General features: G+C 36.2%; 1 pseudogene; it reads left to right on the plus strand.

Moving 5' to 3' along the window:
- The first annotated feature begins 10,441 nt into the window (after nt 1-10,441).
- LOC118905929 lies at nt 10,442-15,305 on the plus strand (annotated as a pseudogene).
- Nucleotides 15,306-18,695: the final 3,390 nt, after the last annotated feature.

Below are 18,695 nucleotides of genomic sequence, written 5' to 3' on the forward strand. Positions count from 1 at the left end.
AAGCTGCCACTTATATGTGTCTAAGGCAGTAAACGGGGCAGCTTGTTATATTATTTACAGTATCCATAAAGACGAAACCCTCCTTGCTCAGACAAAGCCCTGAGCTTATTAATTGCCAGGGAGGTCTGTCCCACTCCTAGGGTTTCTGCTATTGATGGGGGAAGGTAGGGAGAGAGTTAACTCACTCTCTTTCTCGCTCTCTCTCTTTTCAAGGGAGCTTTTGGGACAAGCGGAAGGGTTTGTTAAACTTCCAGATTTCTCTGCATTATGTCCAGGTGGCATGACGTGTGAACAGACGAAAGATTAAAATCACCGAGGAAATCGCTCCGTCTGAGCCCAGATCACGACGCCTTTTAGTGACCCGGCGACCCAAATGCTATCTGTCAACTTGTCCTTCCAGCGACTTTTCACCCCATGCTCTGCGGCTGCTACTCCAGGAAAAAGAAGAAAAAGAAAAAAAAAAAAAAATGAGGAGTTGGAAGGAGGGGGAAGGAGAGAGGGAGGAAGCTAAGATAAAATACTGCCTTATTACTAAGCACTCGGCAATGCAGGTCAACTGAGGGGCGCGGGAGTCTTTTTAACAAACCAAATACTTTTTCCAGACCCTCACTCCCAATGTTTCCTCATTCTCTCTCTACTGAGAAGTTCAGCTCCCTCAGGAAATGTCACACCAAGTCATAGGACCTGGTCCCCCAACCAAAACTAGGTCCTAGAGAGTCCACTGAGGATGGAGTTTTTCCTAGTTTTCAAAAGTCTTTCCACAAAACCTGTCTGGCATTTGCTTGGATTCTTGATGAGTTCGAAGTGTCACCAAGTTTGCTCTAGCCTCCAGGTATTGCCAGAGTTAGGTTACTTATTTTGAGGGTGGGAGGTGGGTTTCGGTGAGATGAGAGAAAGGGGTGGAAACAGACACTATGCAGATATCTTATAATGTTGACCACTCAAATTAAGAGCCTGCTTATTAAGAGCCTGGCTGGGCAGCAGAGCCAGATAGAGACCTTAGATGCCTCCAACAACAGAAAGATAAGGCTGCCCATTCCTTAAAGGCACTAGATCGAATCATATGAAGTTACCTTTTTCTTTTCCAGGTCGAAATTGGCAATTTCCGTAGGGCTCAAACTAATCCAAAATCTAAGTAGCACCTAACCCTAATGAGGTTGATAAATATCATCTTCTTTTAAAGAAATGGTTCTGTTTTGCTAGCATCCCTGCTTTGCTAGCATCTTGAGCATGTGCTTTATCTCCCTATGGAGCTACTCAGCACTGGGGGGTCAACTTCTGCATTAAAATATGAAAGAAAATAGAAGTCACTTAGCACATTTTTAAACAGACCTCCAATATTTTTCTGAAAGACTTTGACGTGATATTTTAAAAATATGTGATTTTAAGGAGACTATGTATGAAAATTCAGGACTCCGTTAAACTTTCAGACGCTTAGGAATTTGCATAGAAATAAATGTTTATATGCTCTTTCACTTGGTGCTTTTTCTGTTCCAGGATTCCATCCAGGATACTACATTACATTTAGTCTCCTCTTGACTATGACATTTTTCTCAGACTTTTCTTGTTTTTGATGACCTTGACAGATTGAGGAGTATTGTTCATGTATTTTGTAGACTCTGCATACCATTTTGTATATATAATTTTTAATTTATTTAATGCAAGAAACATTAAATAAATATTTCATCTGTTTTTTTCAGAAGCATTATTTTTAATGACTTCATAATATTCCACTGATGACTATGACACTGATTTTTTCGTAAAGAAAATAAAATGGCTTCTTACTGCATCTTTAAAACTGCTGGAGGTTAACATGGAAAGGACAGAATTCAATGAGGAAAAGTATACACTTAATCTACATAATCTTGTGGTGAACATTTTGCCACACCTGTTTGACTTCTGTCCCAGGGTAATGTATAAGTGTGGGCACACATGTACACACAAAAAGACACAATCCTGGGACATATTATCTTTAATCCAGACCCTAAATATCTATCCATCAGCACTGCTCTCCTTCCTTGCCTCCTATTCTCATGATTATAGAGTGCCAGAGTTGCAAAGATAGATTATTAGATCCTTCCCTGTTTGCAAAGTCTTAGTCTATGGAAAAATGATACTTGTTTATTTTTGTAGACTTGTTAAACTTCGGGACTTGAGGTCACTCCATTGTAGAGATGCTGGTTCACTTTCATATTAAAGGCTTGCAAACAACTGTTTTAAAATATTCTTACCTATTGGGTTTATATTGTCATCACCATCCACCCAATTTCCTCATCTCACAGTAATCTTTGATGGTTCTCTCTTTCTCACTTTGCATTGTCAAGTTTGTCAAGTTTATCTCCTAAATATATTTTCTGTCACTCATCTCATTATTTTTACCTGCTGCCTTTGTTCTAACTGCTGTCATCTCTTGCCTGGATTATTATATCATATTTCTAATTGCTTCCTCCGCCTCTCCCTAGGTCCAAGCTTTCTTTACTCAGGTCCATGCCAATATATATATATATATATGATGTATACTCACACAGAGCTGGTTCTTCTACTCCCTTGCTTAAGAATATTTTGGTTTTCTCACAATGTCTTTTGTCGCTCAGATTCTGAACTTGCTCTGTATGTGACCTTGAGCAAATAACCTAACTTTTCTGTGTCTCAGTTTTCTCATCTGTACAATGAAGACCAGAGTACCTACCTGACAGTGTTATTGTAAGGATTAAATGTGACAATAAATGTAAAATTCTTAGAACGGTGCCTTGTCTGTAACACACACTCAATAAGTGCTATATATTATTTCTTCTACTACTACTACTGCTACCACCAGATAAAGTCTAAACTTCTCATTATGGCACTAAAATCTCAACCAAAAAGTACTATCTCCCTACGTCTTGTATTCTTTCTTAGTCATGACTTTGCTTCTGAATTTCCTCTGCCTAAAACATCCATTCTCTACTGCCCCCTTTCCCACAGCCTCAACCTGTCTTTGGTGAACAGATTAAAATGCCCTTTTTATGTGCCTTCTCCAAGTAGAGCTAATCATTCCTTCCACTTAGCTTTTTCTACAAGGTAAGGATTACTATCTAGACTTTATGGATAAAAAAAAACTGAGTTTCAAGACAGATAAGTGATTTTCCCCACAACCACACAGCTCAAAATAGGTAATGAAGGTGAGATTCAAACACAGGTATTTCTGGTACTCTGAGCTTTTCCTCCCCATCACCTATTTTCTACTTTGGAGTAATCCACAAATAGCTGCCCTGAAAAGAAGGCTTTCATAGCTTTAGAGTCTGGTTTCAATTCTGTCATTGGGCCAAATATTCTAATTTTATTTTCGGAGAGTAGGGCAGGGGTTGAGCAGTGAGAACTCTGTTTCTTCATCTATAAAATGAAAATAATGAAACCATTTTCCTTTGAGTTCTTTCTGTTCTAATAGTCTAGGATATTGCCATACGCCTGGATACAGAAATGGAGATTACTTGAGATTTGCTTAAACTTTGGGCTGACCAACTTTTCTTTGTCACTCCTTGGTTCTGTTCTCTTATTCTCAATTTTAAATAATGGGTTTAACAGGAATATCACCTCTGGGGAGTCGAAGAGACACTTCCAGAGCCAGGTCCTGTCAATAATCTCATCTAATTCCATTAGAACCACTTCTATCCCCTGCTGTTCTGATATTTATAACACCCCTGTTCTCATAGCAGATTCAGCCTTAGGTCATTCCAAGAAACCACTTCACACCCTGCTGGTGTTTATCTGGCTCAAAGGATCAGTGCATAGATCTTCTTTATTCCTCCAAGTGAATTCAAACACTAGCCCTCCTGATCAGATAACAGGCAATCTGTATCTTGTCACTCTCTATTCCTGCACTCTCAATCAAGCTCCCCTCTCAGGACCCAGAGATAATATTAATTATAATCTCTAATTTAAAGGGGTTCCTGCATGAAGGTCTCTGTGTAAAGAAAGCATTTCTTTTTTTTTAAGAAGGAAGAGCCATTCCTGGTTAAGTCACAGAGCCGAAGAGACTCTAAGTATGCTTTGCACTGCTGGTCCAGCCAGCAACAAGTGGGATACACAGGAGTTATGAACACAGATACTGCCTTGCACTGGAAGGAAATCTATAAATCCAACGTTTTCTGAAATGTCTTCTCAGACCATTCTGACCACAAGTAACTTTCTTGTCCTCTAAGCATTTAGTACATGTCTGTTACTGCCACTCCTCTTGCCCTTCTTTATCTTCTTAAATTATATTATATTGGAGCAAAGAAACCTTTGAATCAAGTCACTGCTCTCCCCTGTTTTACTTATGTGACTTTCCACCATTCACTCAACCTCTCTGAATCTGAATCTTCATGGTCTCTAGTATTTAAAATGCAGATGACAAAAATTCAAAGTTCTTGGGCTGTTGTGAACATAATGTTAAACTAGTGCTTATTTTCTCATATATTTTAAACCTTCACTGAGGTCATTGACTATAATATTGTTATTCTTTAGAGTTTGAGTGTGATGCCTTCTTGAAATAATAAGTTAACTAAATATAGCTATTGCTCAAAAGGATTTCTGGTGCTCTTATTTTTAACCTAGGCTAGTTGGTGCATTGAAAACCAATGGACTTTTCAGCCTTGCCTACAGCCTACAACAAATCTAAGTAGAATGCAAGAGAACTGACAATTTACTTCCTCCCTATTTTCTTTTTTATCAATTTATCTTCCTCTTTGGTGCTTTTTCTCTTCCAGCTTGTTCATTTCTTCTTACTCTCTCAAGGGAGACGTCACCCTGCCCTCAACCTCCTGCACTTTTCTACCTATCAAATCAGAAGGTTTCCACACAGCAAAACAGAAAGCATGTTAGGAAGTGGTAGGTGGCAAAATACTTCCCATAAAAGGGTTAATAGACAGTAGTTAGAAAAAGTGTGTTATCTCTAAATACAAGAAAAAAATTACTAAAGTCTTTGCACCAAAGGTTAATCAGTGATTTTTACTTTCACATAGATTAACTCATTTAATTCTCATAAAAATCTATGAGAATCTTCCAGGTTCATAAGATAATGACAGCAGCCTAACTTAGAATCTCTCCACACAGCCTCAAAAAAAAAAATAAACAAAAAATACAGATGAACAAGGGGAGCAAATAAAATCACCCATATCTTGTCTTGCAACATAACATAAAGACAAAGAACTTTGTAAACTTTAATTTACAACTAATTGAGAAAATAAGTGGGGAAAGCAGAGAAGAGAGAAGAATGAGGCAGAGTAGAATTGGAGAATATCATTTAAAGCTGACAAGCAGAGTAGCCAAAAATGGGTAAAGAAAAAAGAGACTCTGGACATTATATAAAGGCATCAGTATGAGGTAACAACTTGGTAATGAATCCAAGACTTCTTAAATAACAAAAGAAACACAAAACAAAATACAATGTTAAAAAAAAAGATAGAGAGGAAAAAAAGATCACACAGTTCAAGTCACTTTGTAATGAAACTATATGATGATACAGTAAAATAATTGATTGAGCTGAAATGAAACATATTATAATCAATAAATGCAAATAAGCTTAACTCAGGTGTTAAAAGAAAATATTTTCAAATTTGCTCACAAAGCAAAACCAAACTCTCTGCAGTACACTGGAGACACAACTAAAATAAGGAGGTGAAGAAAGCTGAAAAATAAAGAAATGAACAAAGGCAAATGAAAGGAAAATGAAAGCAGGACTGTGATTGTGTATCTGATAAGGTAGAATTCAGGACTAAAAGAGATAAGACAAAGAAGAAAACTTTATAAAGGTAATGGCCACAATTCACAGAAAAGATAAGATGGAAACTTTCTGCATATCAGCCACCTTCCTAAAGCAGAAACTTCAAGAAATGCAAGGAGACAGAAGTAAACAAACATTAGGAGACTTTGGCACACCATACTGAGACTGAGAAAAGTAAAATGAATAAAAACAAGTAAGGATAAAGAGGACACAAGCAACATAATAAATAAGATGGACATATTTGCACCCTGATAATAGAGAATAGATCTTATTTCCTAATGCATATTGGAAATTTATGAAAATTCACCAATTCTCCACATACTGGGTCACAAAAAATTCAATAAATTACACAGAATAGTATACAAAATATTCTCTCATTATTATGCAAAAATCTCAGTTCAAAAGAGGAAATACAAAACTTTATAACAGACATTATAAAAAATAATGGTTAAAAACATTATGTATCAGAATCTATATATCTTTTTACAGTTAAAGCTGTGATTGGAGGAAATTTTATAGTCAGATATATATATTAATAAAAATGAGCAATGAAAATATGAATTAAATATCTAATCCCAAAATTTGGAAAACAGAATAATTCAGTTAATAAGGAGAGCAAAATAGAGGTAATAAGAATAAAAGCAAAAAATAATGAAGTAGAAAAGAGAAAAATAGCCTTATCATTAAGTCAATATCTGGTAACAAAAACAAAAATAACCTATCATTCCTAATCTAATAAAAAAAGAAGTTAAGATTGTTTATGGGACGAGGGTGGAAGAAAACACAAATACACTAGATAAAAAATGACGAAGAAAACCATTGAAAGAGAGGAGATTTAAATAATGCAAAAGTGGATAATTCTCTAGAAAAACATACTTTGCCAAAACTGACTCCAGTAAAAAAAAAAGATAAAGAAAAAGAAAAAGACCAATTTTTATAGAAGAAATGGAGAAAGTTACCAGAGTTACTTTCTACTCCCCACATCTCACAAAACAGCAGGTCAAGATGATTTTACAGGGGAATTCTATGGAAATTTCAAAGTCCAGTACTATTTTTACAAAATCATGAAAAAAGAAGGAAATCACCCAAATCCTTTGGACAAAAAGAATGTAACATTATAAACAAAGCTTGATTTAAAACTTATTCTTCTCAAATCTATAGACAACTCTCACTTATAAATACTGATGCAATACTCCAAAATAAATATGAACACAGCAGCCAACAGTACATTAAGATAATAATATATGGGGACAAAATAGAATTTATACCAGAAATGCAAGATAGATTAATATTACAAAGTCCACTAATATATTTCACCCTATTATTAGCTCATTGGAGAAAAGTCATATGTTCATATTCATATATGCTGGCAAAGCATTTACAAATTTTAATTCACTTTCTCAATAAAAACACATAATAAAAGTAATCAAGGAATATTTTTCTTAACATGATAAGAGATATATACTCCATCCAAAAGATGGCATCTAAAATGGGAAACACTGAAATCTTCTCTCTGAGGTCTGGCACCAAAAAAGATGGCCACTTTATTATCAGTTACTACAGAACTGGAGCTTTTAGATCACATATTCTGATAAAAGTACAAAAGCAGAATCACAAAAATTAGAAAGGATGAGTTAAAAATGCCTTTATTTGTAGATGTTATGACATGGTTGTATATATAGAAAACCCATGACAGTTTATTGAAATACAATACAAATCATTTAAAATTAGTAGAGTTGCAGAATATTTAATTATATAAAAAGCACTAGTCTTATTTATTTATTTAATTTTTGGCCACACCATGCAGCTTGTGGGATCTTAGTTCCCTGACCAGAGATCAAACCTGGGCCCTGGCAGTGAAAGAACCAAGTCCTAACAACTGGGCCACCAGGGAATTCCCTAAAAAGCAATAGCTTAGGTATACTACATTAAAAGAATAAATGACAAAAAACCTATGATCATCTTAGTTGATGCAGAAAAAGCATTTGCAAGATTCAATACTCCTTCATGATAAAAATAGTTAAGAAGCCGGGAATATAAGGAAACTACCTCAACATAGTATGGGCTATATATGAAAGGCTCACAGCTAGGATCATATTTATTGTTAAAAGACTGAAAATTTTTCTTTTAAGATCAGGATCAAGACAAGGATGCCCACTCTCATCACTTCTATTCAACATAGGGTTGGAAGTTCTAGCCAGAGTAATTAGTCAAGAAAAAGAAATAAAATGTACCCAAATTGAAAAGGAAGATGTATAATTATCACTCTTTGCAGATGACATGATCTGATATGTAGAAAACCCTAACAATTCCACATACAGTAAAAAACAAAAACAAAAACAAAAACTTCTAGAACTAACAAATTCAGCAAAGTTGCAGAGTACAAAATCAACACACAAAAATCAGATTCATTTCTATACACTAAGAATGAACAATCAGGAAAGGGCATTGAGAAAGCAATTCCATTTATGATAGTATAAAAAAGAATACAATACTTAGGAATAAACTCAACCAAGGAAGTGAAAGACTTGTACACTGAAAATGACAAAATGTTTCTGAAATAAATGAAAGAAGTCACAAATAAATGGAAAGAGATACCATGTTCATGAATTAGAAGACTTAATATTCTTAAGATGTCAATATTACTCAGAGATTTACATATTCAATGTAGTCTCTATCAAAATCCTAATGGCATTTTTTTGCAGAAGTGGAAGAAAATCATCCTGAAATTTATGTGGAATTTGAAAGAACACCAAATAGCCAAAACAATTTTGAAAAAGAAGAACATAGTTGGAGGACTCATGCATCCTGATTTCTATAGTAATCAAAACAGTGTGGTACTGTCATATAGAGTGATATATAGATCAGTGGAATAGAATACAGAGTCCAGAAACAAACCCCTTCAATAAGAGTGCTAAGATCACTCAATCAAGAAAGGATAGTCTCTTCAAACAAATGGGGCTGGGAAAACCAGATATCCACATGCAAAATGAAGTCAAACCCTAATTTTACACCATAAGCAAAAATAGGCAAAAGGGACATCAAACTTAAAATGAGAGAAAATATTTGCAAATCATATATCTGATAAGAGTTTAATATCCAGAATATGCAAAGAACTTCTATAATTCAACAACAAAAACTCAAATCATCTTATTAAAACATAGGCAGAAGACTTGAATAGATATTTCTCCAAAGATAACATACAAATGGTCCACAAGCATATGAAAAGAGGCTCAACATTAGTAATCATCAGTAAAATGCAAATTAAAAGCACAATGAGATGTCACTTCACCCCATTAGGAAGGCTACTCTGAAAAACAAACAAACAAAAAATAACAAGTATTGGTAGGAATGTGGAGCAGTTGGAACCCTTGGGCACTGTTGGTAGAATTTTAAAATAGTGCAACTGTTATAGAAAACAGTATGACAGTTCTTCAAAACAATAACAACAACAAAACTAGAGTTTCATATGATCTAGCAATCACATGTCTGGGTATATATCTAAAACAATTGAAAGAAGAGTCTTGAAGAGACATTTGCACACACATGTTCATAGCAGAACTATTCACATTAGTCAGGAGGTGGAAGCAACTCAAATGTCTATCAATGAATGAATGGATAAACAAAATGTGATATACACATACAATGGAATACTATGTAGTCTTAAAAAGGAAGGGAATCCTATCACCTGCTACAACATGGATGGACTCTGAGGACATTTTACTAAGTGAAATGAGTCAGTCACAAAAGAACAAATACTGTATGATTCCTCTTAGGTGAGGTATCACAAGTAGTTAACTTCATACATGTAGAAAGTAGAATGGTGGTTAGCAGGGCCTAAGGGAAGGGGCAGAGGACAATTGTTGTTTAATGAGTATAGAATTTCAATTCTTCAAGATGAAAAGGTTCTAGAGATTAGTTTCACAACAGTGTGAATATATTGAACATTAGTGTACTATGCATTTAAAAGGATTAAGGCGGAAAATTTTATGATGGTTTTACCATAATAAAAAAAGTCAAAATTTTTATATATAAACATAATAACAAATTAAAAGAGTTAACAGAAGAACAAAAAAAATGATAAAATACTAAGAGTAAACTTAATTAGAAATGTTTAAAATCTATATGAAGGAAACTCTTAAAAAGTCATGGAGGATGCAAAAGTAGTTTTGAACAAATAATTATCCAATGTTCTTCCATAGGGCAATTTGGCTTCGCAAAGATGATGCTTCCCCATGCTTCTCCCCAAGTTATAAATAAAAGTGATCCTAACAAAAACAGCTACACTTTTTTTTTTTCTGAAACAAGATAAGTTGATTCTACATTTAATATGAAAAAATAAGTGAGCAATAATAGCCAAGAAATACCAGGCAAATAATGATCAATGACTGAGGGCCAACCCTACAGATATTAAAATGTCCCATAAAGACTTTAAAATAAAGATAGTATGGCCCATGAACGGATAGACTGAGCAATGAAACAACAGAGGAAGTCCAGAATTAGACCCTGGAAATTTGGTAAATGGTAAAAGTAGTATATCAAATCACTGGAGAAAAATGACCTATTAATAAACAATGCTGAGACAACTAGATAGCTATTTCGTAAAAGATAAAATTGGCAAACCTTACACTGTTCATCAACCTAAATTCCAATGAATCAGAGATTAAAATTTTTTTTTAAATCTAAGTATTAGGAAACATGGGTAAATTCTTTTATAAACTGGGAATAGAGGAAGCCTTCCTGAATGTGACTAAAAATTTAGTTAAAGGACCTACAAACAATGACATTCCATAGAAATGAACATACTCTGGGCCCAAATATTAGTTTCTGGATATTATTCTCACTCAAGGGAATATGCACTCCTGGAGAAATGGCTGATTCCAGGCCTAGGTCAGGGAAAGTACAAAACGGACATTTTGTTTTGGGAGGAAAAAAGAAAAAAGAAAAACAAAGAGGCACTCAAAAGGGGCCAAGTCCAAAAGCACAGAAGTCATCTTTAAGCTTCCTCTCATCTACTCCCCACCCTAGGCCAAATTTGGGAAAATCTAAGCAGAAAAATAATAATGACTCCAATTAGCCATAAAGTGTTGTAAAATAATAGGTAAATAAAAATGCACTAGTCCATAGTGATTCTCTCTGCTCTGTCCAACATCCCTCTTTCTCCACACAAAAGTAAGAAAGATTGATTTAAAATGTCACTTTTATCCCTAAAACTCCTCAATGATTCCCCTTTACTCTTAAAATCGAAAATCCTTCTTATGATTTCTAAGGCCATGTACTGAAGCTGAATCCGGCTTCTGTACCCCGACACCAAATTAATTTTCAGAGACAGAGTTTTGGGCGAAGTAGAAAAGAATAGCTTTATTGCTTTGCCAGGCAAAGGGGGCCACAGCAGACTAATGCCCTCAAAACTGTGTGTCCCAACCTGGAGCAGGTAGTGAGGAGTTTTATAATAATGGTTTAAAAGGGCGTGATCAGCTTGTGGACATTCTTCTGATTGGTTGGTGGTGAGGTGAGTGGGAGTCAGCATCATCAACATTTTGGCTCTAACCTGTCTGGGGTCTAGTGCTTGTGGAGAGCCTACTGTTAATTTCTCCCACCTGGTGGGGATTTCAGTATCTGCAAAACAGCTCAAAGACATTGTTATATGTATGCATTGATGGGGAACCAGGACCTCGCCCTAAGGCTGCACTATTGTTTCTCTTGACTGTTCTTCCTTGTTTCCGCATCCCCTCCCTTCCCTAATTAGCAACTGTTTGAACCTGCCCGTTGGAGCTCAGGGGAGGTCCTGGAGGCTGAAGGAAACCTATTTCCTGTAATCAAGAAATGGGGGACACAGAAAGGCTTTTGTGCCCAGGAGCCCCCGAGGGTCCTGCTCGGTATCAGCCCATCTGAGTCTTGTTTAACTACAACTTGATCTCATATTTTCTCTCCCTTGCTCAGCGCATTCCAACCCCACTGGCTTCTTTTCTCTTTGTCAAACACACCAAGCCCCTGTGCAACTTGGGAATTCTGTGCCTTATTTATTTCCTCTGTGACATTTTTAACAATCTTCAATTATCTTATTTTCTTCTTTGTTTATTTATATCTTACCTGTCTTTCCCAGGAGAATATAAATTCCAAAAGGGCAGGAAAGTCTGTCCTTTTCACTATCAGATTCCAGTTCCCAGTATAGTGAGTGGGAGATAATTGGCTCTCAATGAATATTTCTGAATAATGAATGGAGGACGAATGAATAATAAACAGATAAATGAAATAATTCTTCTGACTTCCAGTTCTAGTCTCTTTCCATGACAAGTTTTTATTTTTCCTTCTTTCTGTGTAGTTTGTCTCTATATGTATATAGACCATACTGCATACATTATGTAGCCTATATGCTTATACATTAAATCCTTCCATGTAGCTATCAATGAAATGAGTGTGTATTGTTATTGTTTTTCCTTTTAGAAGGCTAACACTGGAAAGGTCCTTAGAAATCCCATCAAATCCTCTTGCTTTACAGATAAGGAAACAAGGCCTGTGGTGTATAAGTTGCTCAAGGTCACACAGCTAACAATTGTTATACTTGAAATTACATCCCAGATCTACGCATTTTCTAGTTCAGTGACCTTTTAAGTACCTTTCCCTTTTCTATAGTATTGGTTTATTCCTCAACCCTCAGCTCCCTACCTCCTGCCAACATACAACTGGGAATAGGAGGAAATGGTATGAGTGGAAAATGAGGTCCTCATGGTGTCTTAGAATCGCCCCAGGAGAGAAAGTTTCACTGAGCTAGTAAGCATCACCGTGTTCCTTAGCAGCATTTTTGAAATCACAAATGTGCCCTCCCAATGAGATTGGCCTCAAATGACATTGTGTCTTAGGAGGCTGTATGCCAAGACATCCCCAGTGTGTGCATGTACGTAGTCTACTGTTTCCAAAGAACCACTTTGCCAACTGTGGGGATGGAAAAATTATTCCCGGAATTCCATGGCAACTATTTCCGAATTTCCCATGTTTGTTCAAATGATAAATGTAAAACCATTATCTATTTTTAAACTCTTTGGGCTTTATTGACTCAAAAGAACAGGAAAGCCCTGTCAGGACAATTCTGTTTATTGAAAAATTAAGGGTGGGGACTTTGCATTTCTTTAAATAGTCTAAAAGTGTAAGGTTGTTTTTCTTACACAAGAACTGTACAGTTAATTGGAATTGAATGCCTTGCTTTCCTTCGTAAATGAAGCTCATTCCTAAGATTGAGATGCTAAATCTTAATCATGGGAAGTCCCTGGGGCAAGGATGTGTGTTGAAGTATAAGTAATGGTTTAGCAAAAAACTTACTATCCCAATGATCATGGGGTCTATAAAGGGAACAAGGCTCTCTTCTGGAAGGAGGTTTACTTTGGTATTCATAAAGACCCCATAGTTCCATTCTGTCATCCACTTCTCCTCTAACTAAGCTTAGCATTCATTTATCCAAACTGTTGTGTAGTTTCAGTTATCCATATGGCATAGTACTGTTGGTTATAAAGGACACAAAAATGGGTAAAACTCTCTCCCTTCCATGAAGAAGCAATTTAATAAAAGTTTAACCACCCTAAATTACTCACACTTTCTATTTACCTTTATTCAAGCCACATGGGTGTGGGAAACTAATTGAAGTAAATTCAGAGGATCAGAGTTTGAAAGAAGTTCAGGAGTTATCTTGTCCACTGCTACTGAATATGAGGTCCCTGGGCCAGCAGAAGCAGCATTACCTGGAAACTTATAAGAAAATGTAGAATTCTTGGCTTCACCCTATATCCACTCAACCAGAATCTGTGTAATATGATCCCCAGGCAATTCCTGTAAACATTAAATGTGAAAAGTCTTGATCAATCCACTGATATCTTGGATTCGTTCTATATTTACAGATATAGGGGATTGTAATTCTGTGATAAATATATATTCAAACTGATGATCTCCTCCTATCTCTCACTCAATACCACATAGTTTTATTCAACTTCAGCTACCCTTTGGTGAGCACAGCCTTACCTAGACTTCAGAACAAAGGATGAATCATTTGGAGCAATTCCTGAGTACTTGAACATTTAGAAAGAATTTGGGGGGCAGAGAGAAGAAAAAAAGGAGGGAGGGAAAAAAGAAATCTATCATAATTGCCTACAATTTCATAAATTTTTTCAACATAGACCAAGTATAATCTCTCCCATATCAAGAGATACATATCTTTCTAAAAAAAATGTGAGCCGTGGTATGACAGATTGGGTTAATGTTCTCAATTACTCCCTTCCCCATTCCTCTAGTAGGCTTATAAAGGACTTAGTGGAGGGTAGGGGAGTTGGGGGTGGAATGGACAGGAATTTACCTTCCCAGACATCAGGCTTGGCCAAAGGATCTGGTTTAAGATCAGATTTGGCCAAGGAAATGTGTTTTGAGCAGTCATCACAGAGTTTTGGCCGGTCTTCTTGTTCTTTTCCTCTGCCTTGAGCAGAGAGGGACTTTTCTCTTACTCCAGATTCTGGGATAAAGAAGACACAGGGAGGAGAAGCAGAACAGTCACCAATACGTAATGTGAGTGAGAAATAAGCCTTTGTTGTTGTAAGCCACTGAAATTTGTGGGCTGTTTAACTTGAGGAAAGCTGAATAATGCACAGGGTCATCTGTGTCTTCTAGCATCAAGGGCCATTCTAACTATATCTACTTGAGAAGAAATGTTAAATGTAAAACAGTCTCTGTACAGGGAATTCCCTGGCGGTGCAGTTGTTAGGGCTCTGCCCTCCTATTGCAGGGGGCACAAGTTCATCCCTGGTCGGGGAACTGAGATCCCACAAGCCCCGTGGTCAATAAATAAATAAATAAATAAATAAATAAATAAATAAATAAATAAAAAGTAAACAGTCTCTGTACTATCAACATTTATCATGTAGATAAACTATGAGAAAAACAAAATACAAATAATCTTATTTTGAGAGTCCATAGAAACTGAGGAATCCTGGTCGCCCTCCTGGCCACTGCCTCGGGCTACTTTGTCAGCATCGATGTGTCAGCATCGACTCACATGCCCAGGAGTGCTTCTTCGAGCGGGTCACCTCGGGCAGCAAGATAGGCCTCATCTTTGAGGTGGCTGAGGCTGGCTGCCTGGACATCGACGTGGAGATTACAGGGCCTGATGATAAAGGAATTTATAAAGGAGACTGGGAGTCCAGTGGGAAATACACATTTGCTGCTCACATGGATAGAGAAGCAGCATATAAGTTTTGTTTTAGCAACAGAATGTCCAACATGACTCCAAAGATAGTGATGTTCACCGTTGATATTGGGGAGGCCCCAAAAGGACATGGAAACAGAAGCTCACCAGAACAAGCTAGAAGAAATGATTAATGAGCTCTCAGTGGCAATGACAGCTGTAAAGCATGAACAGGAATACATGGAAGTTCGGGAAAGAATACACAGAGAAATCAGTGACAGCACAAACAGCAGACTCGTCCTTTGGTCCTTCTTTGAAGCTCTTGTTCTAGCTGCCATGACATTAGGATGCATCTACTACCTGAAGAGATTTTTTGTAGTCTGGAAAGTTGTTTAAAAAACCTTTTTCTGATGATCCCAAACTCATAATTCACTGTTTATCAAACATCTTGGTCATAGTAATGTCAAAAAAAAAAAAAAAGAAAGAAAGAAAAAGAAACTAATGAAGGTGCCTTGCATCCACCTAATTTTGGACATCAAGGAGACTCACTGGAAATTCAGAATGCAGATGTCTGCATGCCTGCAATGCACCAAATGTCTGAAAAATTGTTGATTTTGGGGGCTATTAAATAAATGTATCAGTTATTTTAGTGCTTTTTATGCCTCCGAGAATTATTATGGTTTTATCTTTAACACATTTCTTCTAAATTAAATATGTCACGATTACCCTGGAAATAAAATTAACATTTTTCATTCACTTGGTGTAGGAGCATAACCAGAATATTAACATAAAATGACACATTTTTTTAAAAGTTGAATAAATCATTTGTAATTCCTTTAATAAAAATTAAATGAGAAGCATCTGCTTTTATAGTAGGCTCGAATTTCTAAAGTTAACCTTATAAACAAATTGATGCTTAATAAGATTCCCTCCCTATTCCAAGATCAATTTCCAGTGTTGATACAGAAAATGGCTCATATTTTTATATACCTTGACTGAATTAACATGGTTAAACATAAATAATATTTGATTTCTCTCAGTGACCCTTCATAATGTAGGAGACTATTTATTAGCTTTCTTATCCAGAGGAGAGCTCAGAGATTCAGCATGTACAAGGGTGTAACCACAACCAAACAGCTAATGGAGGAGTTTAGGCAGAACAATAATTCATTCTGGCAGCCTTTCCACACACAAGAGATTTGCCAAAGCTACCTACCAATTTACTTCATGTGTTGAAACAAATTTTTAAGATTTAAGAAGTTTTGTGCCACTTGGAATTTGTTGCTTTGTTTTTTATTTTTGTCTACTCTTTCCCTCTCTCCCTACCCCTGTATTTTATAATTCACAACTATCTAAAGTCTTGGGTATATTAAACAGTCTTATAAAATAAGTCCCTTGAACAATGTAATTAACCAGTAACAGAAAAGGTCCTTGACACAGCCTCTGTCTTAGCTGTACTGTTCTCTCAGGTCTTGCCTTGATTACCAGAATCCTTCCTTACCAGAAGAAATTACAAATACATGCTTACACATCTGGAATCTATTGACTGAGGATCATCTCACAACCTAACAAAGCCTTATTTGCAGACTCTGACAGTTTTCATTTTTCACATGCACATACCCTGCTTCAATACAAAGAGTCCTGAGTTTAACACTTTTCAGTTATAGACAAAAAGGAATGAATAAATAAATGAATGAATGAATCAGTTGAATGAATAAATAGAATTATTGTGTGCTTGGGCTTGGTGCAATCCCAAAGTGGACTCTATTTGAGTCTTATGTTATATGTCTACAGTGTTGCTTTCAACCTTGCATTCTCTATCAGCCTCTATTAAAGACAAAATATTCTGCCTAATTAAGACTTTTGTTAATTCAGTGGTTGCTGGATTAAAGTCCTAACTCCTACAAACTAAAGATCCTTGACTGCAGTTAGGCACAAGCTTTAATCTTGCTTTTGCCTTCTTCCAAGTTGGGGATAGGGTGATAATGGTATAACATTTTCAGATGGTAGAAGCGAGTTCTCCTTTCATAAACATCCAAAGTGATTTCGTAGCCATAGAATGTTTGCCCTTTATACCAGATATTTCACAACAAAGAAACTGAAGCCCAGGAAGTAATTGCCTCTGAGAGTAATAACTAACATACAGATATCCTGATACCTCATCTACTCTACTTAGTTCCATCCTAATTTGGTTAAAAATATAGTCTTGGTTTTAACTGAACTACTGTACATGTTATTCTGAGTGCCTACTATGTACAAAACATGTTGTTAGATATTATGGGTGATTCAGGGATGTACAACACTGATTCCTTCCTTGAAGAAGCTTATCAGCAAGTTAGGGAGGCTGTACCAGACATGGAAAATAAAGTGTTAGTGGAAGTCATAATAGGTGAGAGAGAATTAGTATACAGATAATGTGAGCTGCAGGTATTCAGAGAGGTAAGACTCATGAATGCTGGCATGGTCATAGTAAATTTCAAAGAAAAAGTGCTTTCTCCCTAATAAGAAAGCAAACAACCAGTTTTTTTTTTTTTAATGGGTAAAAGATATGAATAGATACCTCACCAAAAATATACAGATGGCAAATAAGCAAATGAAAAATGGCTCAACATCATATGTCATTAGGGAAATGCAAATTAACATAATAATAAGATACTACTACACACATCTTAGAAAAGCTAAATTGAAAACAGTGAAATCACCAAATTCTGGTGAGGATGTGGAGCAACAGGAACTCTCATTCATTTCTGGGGAGAATGAAAAATGGTACAACCACTTTGGAAGACAGTTTGGCAGTTTTTCACAAAACTAAACATGCTCTTACCATATGATCAAGCATATGTGCTCCTTGGTATACACAAAGGAGTTGAAAACTTATGTATATCCACATATGTTTATAGCAACTTTATTCATAATTGCCAAAACTTGAAGTGATCAAGATGTCTTTCAATAGATGATTAGATAAGCAAACTGTGATACAATGAAATATTATTCAGTGCTAAAAAAGGGTGGGCTATCAAGCCATGAAAAGATATGAAGGAACCTCAAATATATATTTCTAAGTGAAATAAGCCAATCTGAAAAGGCTACATCCCATATGATTCCAACTCTATGACATTCTGGAAAAGGCAAAACTGTGGAAGTAGTAAAAAGATCAGTGGCTGCAAGGAATACTGGAGGAGGCGGGGAGGGACAGATAAGTGGAACACAGAGGACTTTTAGGCACTGAAACTATTCTCTGTGATACAGTAATGATGCACACATACATTTGTCAAGATCTACAGAATGTTCAGCACAGAATGAACACTGTTGTAAACTATAGACTTTAGTTAATAATAATGTATCAATACTGGTTCATCAATTGTAACAAATGTACCACACAATAAAGACATAAATAATAGGGGAAACGGTGTTCAGGGGCGATGGGAGACGGGTTACGTGGGAGCTCTCTGTACTTTCTGATCAATTTTTCTGAAAAGCTAAACTTCTCTAAAAAATTGTCTTGTAATTGTTTCTAAAAAGTGGACTTGGCCTAGTTAAGCTTCATATAAGCCAGAGGGGTTAGATAGGGAGGTTCAGGCAAGGGACACAGCAGAGCACAAAACCTAAAGGGAAAAGGGTGCACAGTAGGTCAGAGAGCAATAAACATCACCAGACAGGTCTGCGATTTCCTGTCCCTGCAGCTGAGTCTAAAGCCTCAAATTTGGCATCAACATAGCTGCATTTGAATCCCAGTTCTGTTGCTTAAGGGCTGTATGAGCTTCATTAAAGCCCTAATGCTTTCTG

This window comes from Balaenoptera musculus, chromosome 1 (assembly GCF_009873245.2).
Source record: "Balaenoptera musculus isolate JJ_BM4_2016_0621 chromosome 1, mBalMus1.pri.v3, whole genome shotgun sequence".
NCBI lineage: Eukaryota > Metazoa > Chordata > Mammalia > Artiodactyla > Balaenopteridae > Balaenoptera > Balaenoptera musculus.